Source organism: Scyliorhinus torazame, chromosome 5 (assembly GCF_047496885.1).
Source record: "Scyliorhinus torazame isolate Kashiwa2021f chromosome 5, sScyTor2.1, whole genome shotgun sequence".
Classification (NCBI taxonomy): Eukaryota; Metazoa; Chordata; class Chondrichthyes; order Carcharhiniformes; family Scyliorhinidae; genus Scyliorhinus; species Scyliorhinus torazame.
In genome coordinates, this window is record NC_092711.1 from 169,617,526 (window position 1) to 169,630,359 (window position 12,834).

The window sequence follows — 12,834 nt, forward strand, 5'->3', positions numbered from 1 at the left end:
TTCCCCTCCCCCACATATCCTCGAGACAAGGTTTCCAGGCAACCGGCTGACAGTTCCGGCCGTCGGTTCTCTACCCCTCCCCTGACCCAGGACTGCGCATGACTGAGGGAAGGCGGCGCTCACTTCCGCTGACCTGACTGCGAACGTGTTGCCCAGTAGGAAGATTGGAGGGCCGGAAAGATTCTGCTCCTCTACCAATCAGAGCTCCCCCATTGTCTCAATGCGGAAGCTGGACATGGAGGTTTCTCCCGAGCAAGTTCCTCCAACCCTGAATGAGCTTGAGCTTCAGACAGACTGAACCTTCCTCCTGTCTTCAACATCTGAGTAAAACACTTTCTTTTCTCCCTCATTCCATTTATTGTCTCATTCTGACCTTCAATTGGTCACTTGCAGCAACTGAAGGGAAAGGAAGTGAATCCAGGGAGGGTGCAGACTCTGGAGAGCTTGGCCCAGGTCTCTCTCTCTGAAAGACATTGACATCCTTTGCTCCCTCAGCTTGACACATTTATTTGTCTGGCTAAAATGATGGTCTCTTTCCTAATGTTCACAATTAAAGGGCTGGTTTCCCCAGAAGATGGCTGACAATAAAGGGAACAGTAAACAGGACAAATCAAACCCAACCAATTACTTCCCTGTCGGAATACACTCCACCATCAGCAAAGTGATGGAAGGAGTTATTAATAGCACTATCAAGTGGTACTTGCTCAGCAAAACCTGCTCACAGACGCTCAGTTTGGGTCCAACCAGGGTCACTCAGCTCCTGACCTCATTACAGCCTTGGTTCAAACATGAACAAAAGAGCTGAATGCCAGAGGTGAGGTGAGAGTGACTGCCCTTGGTATCAAGGCAGCATTTGACCGACTGTGGCATCAAGGAGCCCCAGCTAAACTGGAGTCAATGGGAATCGGAGAAAACTCTCCGCTGGTTGGAGTCATACCTGGCACAAAGGAAGATGGTTGTGGTGGTTGGAGGTCAATCATCTCAGCTCCAGGAGTTCCTCAGGGCACACTCCTAGGCCCAACCATCTTTAGCTACCTCATCAATGACCTCCCTTTCATCATAAGGTGAGAAGTGGGGATGTTTGTGGATGACTGCACAATGTTCAGCACCATTCGTGACTCCTCAGATAATGAAGCAGTCCATGTCCAAGTGCAGCATGCCCTGCACAGCATCCAGATGTTGACTGATAAGTGGCAAGTTACATTTGTGCTACAAGTGCCAGGCAATGACCATCTCCGACAAAGGAGTATCTAACCACCGCCCCTTGACATTCAGTGGCATTAGCATTGCTGAATCCTCCACAACCAACATCCTGAGGGTTATCATTGATCAGAAACTGAACTGGACTAGCCATATTAATATGGTGGCCACCAGGGCAGGCCAAAGACTACAGCGAGTAACGCACCTCCTGACCCCCAAAGCCTGTCCACAAGGCACAAGTCAGGCATATAATAGAATGATCGCTACTTGCCTGGTTGAGTGCAGCTCCAACAACACTCAAGATGCTGCTCTACACCATCCAGAACAAAACAGCCTGCTTGACTGCTCCCCATTTCATGAATATTCAAACACTCCACCACCGATAACCAGTAGCAGCCGTGTATACCATCTACAATGTGCACTGCAGTAACTCACCAAGGTTCCTCCGTCAGCACCTTCCAAACCCACGACTACTACTATCTAGAAGGACAAGAGCAGCAGATACCTGGGAACCCCACTACCTGGAGGTTCACTCACCAGATGGACTTGGAAATATATCACCCTTCCTTCATTGTTGCTGGGGCAACATCCTGGAACTCCTTCCCTGTCAGCACAGGGGATGTACCTACAACTCAAGGACTGCAACGATTCAAGAAGGCAACTCATCACCACCTTCTGAATGGATGGGCAATAAATGCTGGCTGAACCAGCGACTCTCACATCCCGTAAATGAATTTGAATTTTTTAAATATCGGACAGAGATATATCTAGTGTTACATGGAATGTATTAGATATATTATTGATGGTTCTGTAACAAAATACATGTATTATTATTTCTAGTTTTGTAATATAGTACTGTACCTACGTTACATATTTCCAGTCATACAATCATTGCAGCACTGACGGAATCCATTTATGAACTCGAGTCAATGCTGACTCTCTGTACAGCAATCCAGTTAGTCCCATTCCCAATCGACATCCCTGTTCCCCTGCAAGTTTATTTTCTTCAAGTGACTATCCTATTTTATTTTAAATTATTGATCATCTGGACTTCCACAACCCTTGTGGGCAGTGAGTTCCCTGTCATGACCACTCCATGACTAAATAAAATTCTTCCTCAGAATTTCCCTATCTCTAATCAGTAAATGTACTTATATGGAGATTCTCTACTCTTGTACAGGTTTTAGTGAGTTTAGATTTGTTGATCAGCACCTTCAGGAAAATTGGGAGGGAAAGTAAGTGAATACAGTCTGTATATTACACACATTTTTCATCCAGTGATATAGATATATATCTGTCTGGCAGCCTGCATGAAGATTTTCATGTCTCTGTGTCCAGGACAGGAAGCAGAGAGCTTGGATCTGTCAATCAGCCTGAATCAGCACCTTCAGGAGAATTGGGAGGGTGAATATCAGATACAGCAGAGTGAGAATGGAGGGAGAGTGTGTGGGATTGAGATTTAGAGCATTTCAGCGAAAGAGAGAGGAAAGAATGTTTGATATAAACTAGAATTGTCTGTTCTAAGTTTCTATCCTGTACTGACAATGATTACCATTGTAAAATCTGTTTGCAGGAAGTTCGAACGAGAGGAGTTTGAGGCCGATACCTCAAACTAAATATCACGTCAAGAACTGACTGAGTCACTCAATTCTTGGGAACTGAAGATCATCGGCCTTTGAGTCTAGAAGGAGAAATGTTTGTCTATTCTGTCTGCTTCAAGAGATTTTAAACATCAGTGCGTCTGGAAAAGCACTGAGACAGACACACACACCCGTGTGAGACTGTTACAGAGCACTGACTGTGGAAAGAGCTTTAACCACTGACACAGCCTGAAAAAATACTACGCCATTCACAGCAGGGAGAGACTATATAGGTGTTCTGTGTGTGGACCAGGCTTCAACTGATCGTCCAACGTGGTGAGACGCAAGATCATCCGGACCATGGAGAAACCATGGAAATGTGAGGATTGTGGAAAGGGGTTCAAAGGTCCGTATGGACTGGAAAGGCATCAACGCAGTCACACTGGAGCGAGGCCGTTCACCTGCTCTGTGTGTGAGACGGGATTCACAGCCCCGTGCCAGCTGGAAAGGCATCAACGCAGTCACACTGGAGAAAGGCCTTTCACCTGCTCTCAGTGTGAAAAGGGATTCACTGACATTGGCAACCTGCGGAGACACGAAAGAGTTCACACTGGAGAGAGGCCTTTCACCTGCTCTCAGTGTGAAAAGGGATTCACTGACATTGGTAGCCTGCGGAGACACGAACAAGATCACACTGGAGAGAGGCCTTTCACCTGCTCTGACTGTGGGAAGGAATTCACTCAGTTACCCAACCTGCAGAGACACCAGAGAGTTCACACCGGGGAGAGGCCGTTCATCTGCACTGTGTGTGATAAGGGATTCACTCGGTTATCCCACCTGCAGAGACACCAGAGCGCTCACACTGGGGAGAGGCCATTCACCTGCACTGTGTGTGATAAGGGATTCACTCGCTTACCCCACCTGCAGAACCACCAGCGAGTTCACACCGGGGAGAAGCCGTTCATCTGCAATGTGTGTGATATGGGATTCACTCAATTATCCAGCCTGCTGAAACACAATGTCACTCACACCAAGAGCAGGCCCTTTAAATGCTCTGAATGCAGGAGGGGTTTCAAAAGCTCACAGCTACTGATGTCCCACCAGCGCGTTCACTCTGAGGAGAGACCGTTCACTTCTCCGACTGGAAAAAGCTTCACTCGGTCATCACTTGCTGAACCACAATGTCACTCACAGCAATGAGAGACCCTTTAAATGCTCCGACTGTGGGAGTGGATTTAAAAGCTCTCGGGTACTGAGGGAACACCAGCGCATTCACACTGAGGAGAGACCGCTCAGCTGCTCTCACTGCACAAAGAGATTTCAAACATCATCCACATTGCGGAGACACCAGCGAGTTCACACTGGAAAGAAGCCATTCACCTCTCACTGTGGGGAGGGATTCAGTCAGTCGTCCAACATGCGGAGACACCAAAGGGTTCACAAGTGATGACGGGTTCGATTCTGCTATTATTCCTGCTGTTAATCACATCCAGGACTGAACCTGGAGTGGGTGAAGGTGTTTGCCTCCTCGTCAACTCCTCCTGATGCTCGGATGTGGCGACCCTGGTGAACTACTGCTCCCCGGACCTGGAATACCCGACTGTGAAGTACAGTCCATACTGCCTTCCACGGAGTTCACTTCTGCCATCATCACGGCGGTCTACATCCCACCCCAGGCGTAAGTGAAGAAGGCCCTTGATGAATTGTAACCGCTATAAATAACAATGAAGCAGAATACCTGGCGGCCTTGTTCATCGTGGCCGGGGACTTTAACCAGGCCAACCTCAAGTGTACTGCCAAAATTCCACCAACACATCTCCTGTCCCGACAGGGGCCCCAACATCCTTGACCACTGCCACACAAACATCAAGGGCGCCTGATGATCCATCCCCTGACCGCATTTCGTAAAATTGGACCACGATATGGTGCTCCTTCTCCCAGCATACAAGCAGAAACTTAAGCAGGAGAATCCGTTTAAGAAGGTTGATGCAACGGAAGAGCTCCTACGCGACTGCTTAGTGTCAGTGGACTGGTCCATATTCAAGAACAAGGGCAGCATGGTAGCACAAGTGGATAGCACTGTGGCTTCACAGCACCAGGGTCCCAGGTTCGATTCCTTGCTGGGTCACTGTCTGTGCGGAGTCCGCACGTTCTCCCTGTTTCTGCGTGGGTTTCCTCCGGGTGCTCCGGTTTCCTCCCAAAGACTTGCAGGTTAGGTGGATTGGCCATGATAAATTGCCCTTGGTGACCAAAAAAGGTTAGGAGGGGTTATCGGGTTACAGGGATAGGGTGGAAGTGAGGGCTTAAGTGGGTTGGTGTAGACCCGATGGGTCGAATGGCCTCCTTCTGCACTGTATGTTCTATGTTAACTCAGCAGCCAACCTAGACGAGTATGCCAGCACCGTCACAGACTTCATCAGTAAATGTGTAGAAGATTGCGTGCAAAAGAAGGTAGTCTGTACGTTACCCAACCAGAATCCATGGTTTCATTGGGAGGTTCACTCCCGACTGAAGGTGTTCAAGGCAGGCAACCCTGACATATTCAAGAAATCTATATATGACCTCCGCAAAGCCATCAGGAACTCCAAGTGACAATACCAAACTAATCTTGAGTCGCAGACTAACGACAGGGACTCTCATTGGTTGTGCCAGGTCATGCACCCAGATCCTGCACTGACCCACTGGCAGGTGTGTTTGCGGACATCCTCAATCTCTCCCTCCTCCGTTCCAAGGTTCCCATCGGCTTCAAGAAGACCACCATCATACCGGTGCCAAAGAAGAACCAGGCAACGTGCCTTAATGGCTACCATCCGGTGGCCTTGACATCAATCATTATGAATTGCTTCGAGATGTTGGACACATCAACTCCATACTCGCAGCATTCCTTGATCCACTGCAATTCGCATACCGCCACAACCGGCAGATGCCATCTCCCTGGCCCTATACTCGCCCCCGAAGCATCTCGACAACAAGGATTCCTACGTCAGACTCCTATTCATTGACTACAGCTCCGCCTTCAACGCCATAATCCCAGCCAAGCTCATATCAAAACTCCAAAACTTCGGACTAGGCTCCTCCCTCTGCACTGGATCCTCGACTTTCTGACCCACAGACCACAATCAGCAAAGATAAACAACAACACCTCCTCCATGATAGTTCTCAATTCAGGAGCCCCGCAAGGCTGCACTGCCTATACACAAATACGACTGCATGGCAAAATTTAGCTCCAAATCCATCCACATGTTTGCTGATGACACGACTGTAGTGGTTCGGATCACGAACATGTCCATGATAGTCCTCAATACCGGGGCCCACAAGGCTGCGTACTTAGCCCCCTACTACGCTCGTTATACACACACGACTGTGTGGCAAAATCTGTTCCCGCTCCATCTACAAGTTTGCTGATGACACGACGTAATGGGTCGGATATCAAACAACGATGAGTCAGAGTCCAGGAGAGATATAGAGAACCTAGTGGCATGGTGTAATAACAATCTCTCCCTCAATGTCAGCAAAACTAAGGAGCTGGTCATTGACTTCAGGAAGCAAAGTATCGTACACACCCCTGTCTGCATTAATGGGGCTGAGGTGGAGATGGTTAGCAGCTTCAAATTCTGAGGTGTGCACATCACCAGCATTCTGTCCTGGTCCACCCACATCGACGCTACGACCAAGAAACATATACTTAGGAAACTAAGGAAATTCAGCATGTCCACACCGATTGCCACATGGGCGGCACGGTAACACATGGTTAGCATTGTTGCTTCACAGCGCCAGCGTCCCAGGTTTGATTCCCACTTGGGTCATTGTCTGTGCAGAGTATGCATGTTCTCCCCGTGTCTGCGTGGGTTTCCTCCGGGTGCTCCGGTTTCCTCCCACAAGTCCCGAAAAACATGCTTGTCAGGTGAATTGGACATTCTGAATTCTCCCTCAGTGAACCCGAACAGGCGCCAGAGTGTGACGACTAAGAGATTTTCACAGTAACTTCATTGCAGCGTTAACGTAAGCCTACTTGTGACAATTATGAAGATTATCATTGACTTTTACCAATTATTACAGGTGCACCAACTTTTACAGGAGCACCATAAAAAACATCTTATCTGGCTGCATCATAGCTTGTGTTTCATAGTTTCATAGAATTTACAGTGCAGAAAGAAGCCATTTGGCCCATCGAGTCTGCACCGGCTCTTGGAAAGAGCACCCCACCCAAGGTGTTATGGGCCAGTGTTCAGAAAACTCCAAAGTATATCATGGAGTTCACCTGACCTACAATTGTTTATTGATTTTGGTTCCGATGAGTACAAGGGCTGCCTTTCAGGTGTTATTCAACAGAGGCCTTAACCACTTTTAATCAAAACAAGAATTATTCTCCGAATTTAGTTAATATTTTTATAAACACACACAGTAAGCATTTTTCTCAATTACAAACATAAATACCCCACACAGCTACAGTAATCTATGTATAACCCTTAATAAATTCCCCCCTTTAACTGTTCCAATTTAATAACAAGATCCATAAACCAGTACCTCCTTTTCAAAGGTGTGGTCCAGCACACAGCACTCAAGACCTGGTATGGATGCTCTTGTTTCCTTTCCAAAACAGCAGGTTTGAATTCCTTCCAGAAAGCAATTATTTCTTTTCAAGTTATCAAGCCGCCTGGAAACAGCTTTTAAAATAAAGATAGAGAGAGAGGCCAAAATACTCCTCTTTCTGAGTACAGCAGCCAAAAATGTGAGAACGAAAGCAGAAAGCTCAGAGACACAAAACAGCCCTAAACCAAAGCGAAAGTAAAACCAACTCCCAGAGCCACAGCCCAGCTCCACCCACACAATGACATCACAGAAGCCATGTGATAAGACAAAAACATTTCTTAAAGGGACACTCCCATGACACTTGGTATGGCAACTGCCCAGCCCAAAACTGTAAGAAACTACAGAGAGTTGTGAACACAATCCAGTCCCTCACATGAACCCGCCTCCCGTTCATTGACTCTGTCTACCCCTCCCGCTGCTTTGGGAAAGCGGGCAGCAAAATCAAAGACCCTCCCACCGAGGTTATTCTCTTTTCCAATCTCTTCCATTGGGCAGGAGATACAAAAGTCTGAGAACTTGCAATAACAGATTCAAAACAGCTTCTTCCCCGCTGTTACCAGATTCTGGAATGACCCTCTTATGGACTGAACTGATCTCTCCACACACCTTCTCTACTGAGTAGCACGACACTCCGTATGCTTCACCCGATGTCTACGTATTTATATTATGTATTTATCATATGGCCTATGTTTTCTCATGTATAAAATGATCTGCCTGTATTGTACACAGAACAATACGTTTCACTTTACCTCGGTGCACGTGAATAAATTTAATCAAATCAAACTTTGTTCATTCTGACACTTGGTGAAGTGGGAGGGTCGGAGGGTTTCTTTCTGCTAGATTGGCTGGTCTAATGGCTTTGCTTCCAGTGGATTATGATCTTTGAGCCTGGGGGAGAACACATTTCCACTGGAATGATCCACAAAGGCTGAAGTACATTTATTTTATCCTGGATAGTAAATACTGTTATTCCCCCACCACAGGTGGATCTAAAATAAACCAGATGGGTTTTTACAACTATCGACAATGCTCTCATGGTCATCGATGACTTTTAATTCCAGATTTTGTATTAATTTAAATTTCACCATCTGCCGAACCTGGATCCCTATCGCATTACCCTGGGTCTCTGGATTACTGATCTGGCTATTGTTTTCCGAGATGTGTTTTGTGAGAGATGAAGTCACTGTAGCCGTTTTCGAGTTGTTTCTTTTACGTCCTGTACTTTCCCACTAACCTGCAGACAAAACAGCTGCAACTGTACTGTGTATAAACGTGTGTTATTGTAACTACTCCTTGAGATGATTCGATTCGCTGAAGCATTCCCTACATGTTTGTAATAAAGATTCCTAAACTTTAACCAACTCTAGACTCCGAGTGACATTTGTCCCACAACAGTCTGGTGTCAGGAACAGGATCCACTGACGGCCCTAATTAAAGGAAAGTCCCCGTGGACAGCAGATACCGGGGTGAGTATTGTTTGTTTTATACCACCCGTGTTTAGTTCAGTCTGACTGACCACTGGGGACTCCTCAGAACCTCAGGGATCTGTTTCTGGTCTGTTTCTTTGACATCCATTCAATGTAATTTCAATAACTGGAACATTTCAGGCAGGGAATTATCGGTTTTACACCAAGGATATGTTTGGGGGCGATGCTGAAGTCCCCGTGACTGAGAGGGTTTTGTAGCTGCTGACAAATGAGGGGATAAAGCCGTACGGGAGGTGAAACAGAAAGAGTTAGGCAGTTGGACAGAGTTTGGCGTGTGTTCAGAGGTCCCAGATAGGGGTCAGCCAGCATCATCACATCGATGGATCTGCACAGAAAAGGTCCAACCAGATGGAACTTATAAGGCCCAAGGTGAAGTTAGTGGCGCGGGGATTTGAAGAAGCTTTGGGAGATAAAGAGGTCAGAGTGGACTCACCCACAGCAGGAAAGGTAATTTTGAAATTTCTTTGGCCCTTTTCGTGACATTTTCTCGGAACGTTCAGTCAAGAAACATAAATGCTGCATTTGCGCTGGGGGATCACCTCCAGAGGGCAGTGTTTCTACAACCTCCTAAGGTGCCAGATGTAGATGGAAGACTTTGGAAGTTCAAAAAGCGCGGGAGCTGCGAGGCAGAGGGGACAGTTTAAAAGGGCGCGCTGTGGGTGAGGTAAGTACTGCTTAACCACTTCCTTACCTTGCAGGTCAGCTGTTCGGGGGAGAGAGGGAGCCAGGACCTTGGAAACAGCGCGGGAGTTTCAAAAAGCGCGGGAGCTGCGAGGCAGAGGGGACAGTTTAAAAGGGCGCGCTGTGGGTGAGGTAAGTACTGCTTAACCACTTCCTTACCTTGCAGGTCAGCTGTTCGGGGGAGAGAGGGAGCCAGGACCTTGGAAACAGCGCGGGAGTTTCAAAAAGCGCGGGAGCTGCGAGGCAGAGGGGACAGTTTAAAAGGGCGCGCTGTGGGTGAGGTAAGTACTGATTAACCACTTCCTTACCTTGCAGGTCAGCTGTTTGGGAGAGAGTTCAGTTTTGGGAGCAGGCCTATTGGCTGACTGTAAATCAGGAAGGATACAAAGGGTGTGGCTGAAGTGCCTATAGAAACGGAGTGCTGAAGGCAAACAGAGTGTATCTGAGTTTGGGTAAGGCTGAGTTCGGGTAAGAGGGGAGTGACAAAAAAAAAAAAAAAAAAAATCAAGTTAATTAAGTAAATTAATTAACTAGTTAAGGGAATTTGGTGCTCACCTGAAGGAGGTGCAGAGAAGCAGACCTGTGAGGGAGTCTCTGGAGCAATTGCATCACAGCCAGCAGGTAAGTGATTGGCTTGTAACTGGTAAGTGATTTCTCTCTCTTTGACTTTCTCTTAGCTGTGTAGTGTAGTTCAAATTTAACTTCAGGTTTAAGTCATGGCAGGAGAGCTCAGACCCGTGTCATGCTCCTCTTGTGAGATGTGGCAAGTCAGGGACCCTTCTGGTGTCCCTGACTCCTTCATCTGCAAGAAGTGTGTCCAACTGCAGCTCCTGTTAGACCGCTTGACGGCTCTGGAGCTGCGGATGGACTCACTTTGGAGCATCCGCGATGCTGAGGAAGTTGTGGAAAGCACATTCAGTGAGTTGGTCACACCGCAGATTAAAATTACTGAGGCAGATAGGGAAAGGGTGACCAACAGACAGAGGAAGAGTAGGAAGGCAGTGCAGGGATCCCCTGCGGTCATCTCCCTCCAAAACAGATTTACCGTTTTGGAAACTGTTGGGGGAGATGGCTCACCAGGGGAAGGTGGCAGCAGCCAGGTTCATGGCACCGTGGCTGGCTCTGCTGCACAGAAGGGCGGGAAAAAGAGTGGCAGAGCTATAGTGATAGGGGATTCAATTGTAAGGGGAATAGACAGTCGTTTCTGCGGACGCAAACGAGAATCCAGGTTGGTATGTTGCCTCCCTGGTGCAAGGGTCAAGGATGTCTCGGAGCGGCTGCAGGGCATTCTGGAGGGGGAGGGTGAACAGCCAGCTGTCGTGGTGCATTTAGGCACCAACGATATAGGTAAAAAACGGGATGAGGTCCTACAAGCTGAATTTAGGGAGTTAGGAGTTAAACTAAAAAGTAGGACCTCAAAGGTAGTAATCTCAGGATTGCTACCAGTGCCACGTGATAGTCAGAGTAGGAATGACAGGATAGCTAGGATGAATACGTGGCTTGAGAGATGGTGCAAGAGGGAGGGTTTCAAATTCCTGGGACATTGGGACCGATTCTGGGGGAGGTGGGACCTGTACAAATCGGACGGTCTGCATCTGGGTGGGACCGGAACCAATGTTCTCGGGGGGGTGTTTGCTAGTGCAGTTGGGGAGGGTTTAAACTAATGTGCCAGGGGGATGGGAACCGATGTAGGAAGTCAGTGGGGACAGAAACAAAAGGCAGGAAGGGAGAGTGTGTAAAGCATGACCAGAGAAAGCAGGGCAGAGAGCAAGGAAGGTCTACATTAAACTGCATTTATTTCAATGCAAGGGGCCTGACGGGCAAAGCGGATGAACTCAGGGCATGGACGGGCACATGGGACTGGGATATTATAGCTATGACTGAAACATGGCTAAGGGAGGGGCAGGACTGGCAGCTCAATGTTCCGGGGTACAGATGCTATAGAAAGGATAGAACAGGAGGTAAGAGAGGAGGGGGAGTGGCGTTTTTGATTAGGGAGAACATCACGGCAGTACTTAGAGGGGATACATCCGAGGGTTCGCCCACTGAGTCTATATGGGTGGAACTGAAAAATAAGAAGGGAGAGATCACCTTGGTAGGACTGTACTACAGGCCCCCAAATAGTCAGCGGGAAATTGAGGAGCAAATATGTAAGGAGATTACAGATAGCTGCAGGAATAATAGGGTGGTAGTAGTAGGGGACTTTAACTTTCCCAACATTGACTGGGACAGCCATAGCATTAGGGGCTTGGATGGAGGGAAATTTGTTGAGTGTATTCAGGAGGAATTTCTCATTCAGTATGTGGATGGACCGACTAGAGAGGGGGCAAAACTTGACCTCGTCTTGGGAAATAAGGAAGGGCAAGTGATAGAAGTGCTAGTGAGGGATCACTTTGGGACAAGTGACCATAATTGCATTAGTTTTAAGATAGCTATGGAGAATGATAGGTCTGGCCCAAGAGTTAAAATTCTTAATTGGGGCAAGGCCAATTTTGATGGTATCAGACAGGAACTTGCAGAGGTAGATTGGGGGAGACTATTGGCAGACAAAGGGACGGCTGGTAAATGGGAGGCTTTTAAAAATGTGTTAACCAGGGTGCAGGGTAAGCACATTCCCTTTAGAGTGAAGGGCAAGGCTGGTAGAAGTAGGGAACCCTGGATGACTCGAGATATTGAGACTCTGGTCAAAAAGAAGAAGGAGGCATATGACGTACAAAAGCAACTGGGATCAAGTAGATCCCTTGAAGAGTATAGAGATTGTCGAAATAGAGTTAAGAGGGAAATCAGGAGGGCAAAAAGGGGACATGAAATTGCTTTGGCAAATAATGCAAGGGAGAATCCAAAGAGATTCTACAGATACATAAAGGGGAAAAGAGTAACTAGGGACAGAGTAGGGCCTCTTAAGGATCAACAAGGGCATCTATGTGCAGAGCCACAAGAGTTGGGTGAGATCCTGAATGAATATTTCTCATCGGTATTCACGGTGGAGAAAGGCATGGATGTTAGGAAACTAAGGGAAATAAATAGTGATGTCTTGAGAAGTGTGCATATTACAGAGGAGGAGGTGCTGGAAGTCTTAAAGCGCATCAAGGTAGATAAATCCCCGGGACCTGATGAAATGTATCCCAGGATGTTGTGGGAGGCTAGGGAGGAAATTGCGGGTCCCCTAACCGAGATATTTGAATCATCGGCAGCCACAGGTGAGGTGCCTGAAGATTGGAGAGTGGCGAATGTTGTGCCCTTGTTTAAGAAGGGCAGCAGGGAAAAGCCTGGGAACTACAGACCGGTGAGCC

The 12,834-nt window shown here is 47.5% G+C and overlaps 1 long non-coding RNA gene across 1 annotated transcript; it reads left to right on the forward strand.

Annotated features, from left to right (window-relative positions):
* The first annotated feature begins 655 nt into the window (after positions 1-655).
* On the forward strand, positions 656-8,734 carry LOC140420612 (uncharacterized). Its single transcript, XR_011946476.1, has 2 exons — positions 656-1,925; positions 2,774-8,734. It is a non-coding gene; the product is annotated as an uncharacterized lncRNA (long non-coding RNA).
* Positions 8,735-12,834: the final 4,100 nt, after the last annotated feature.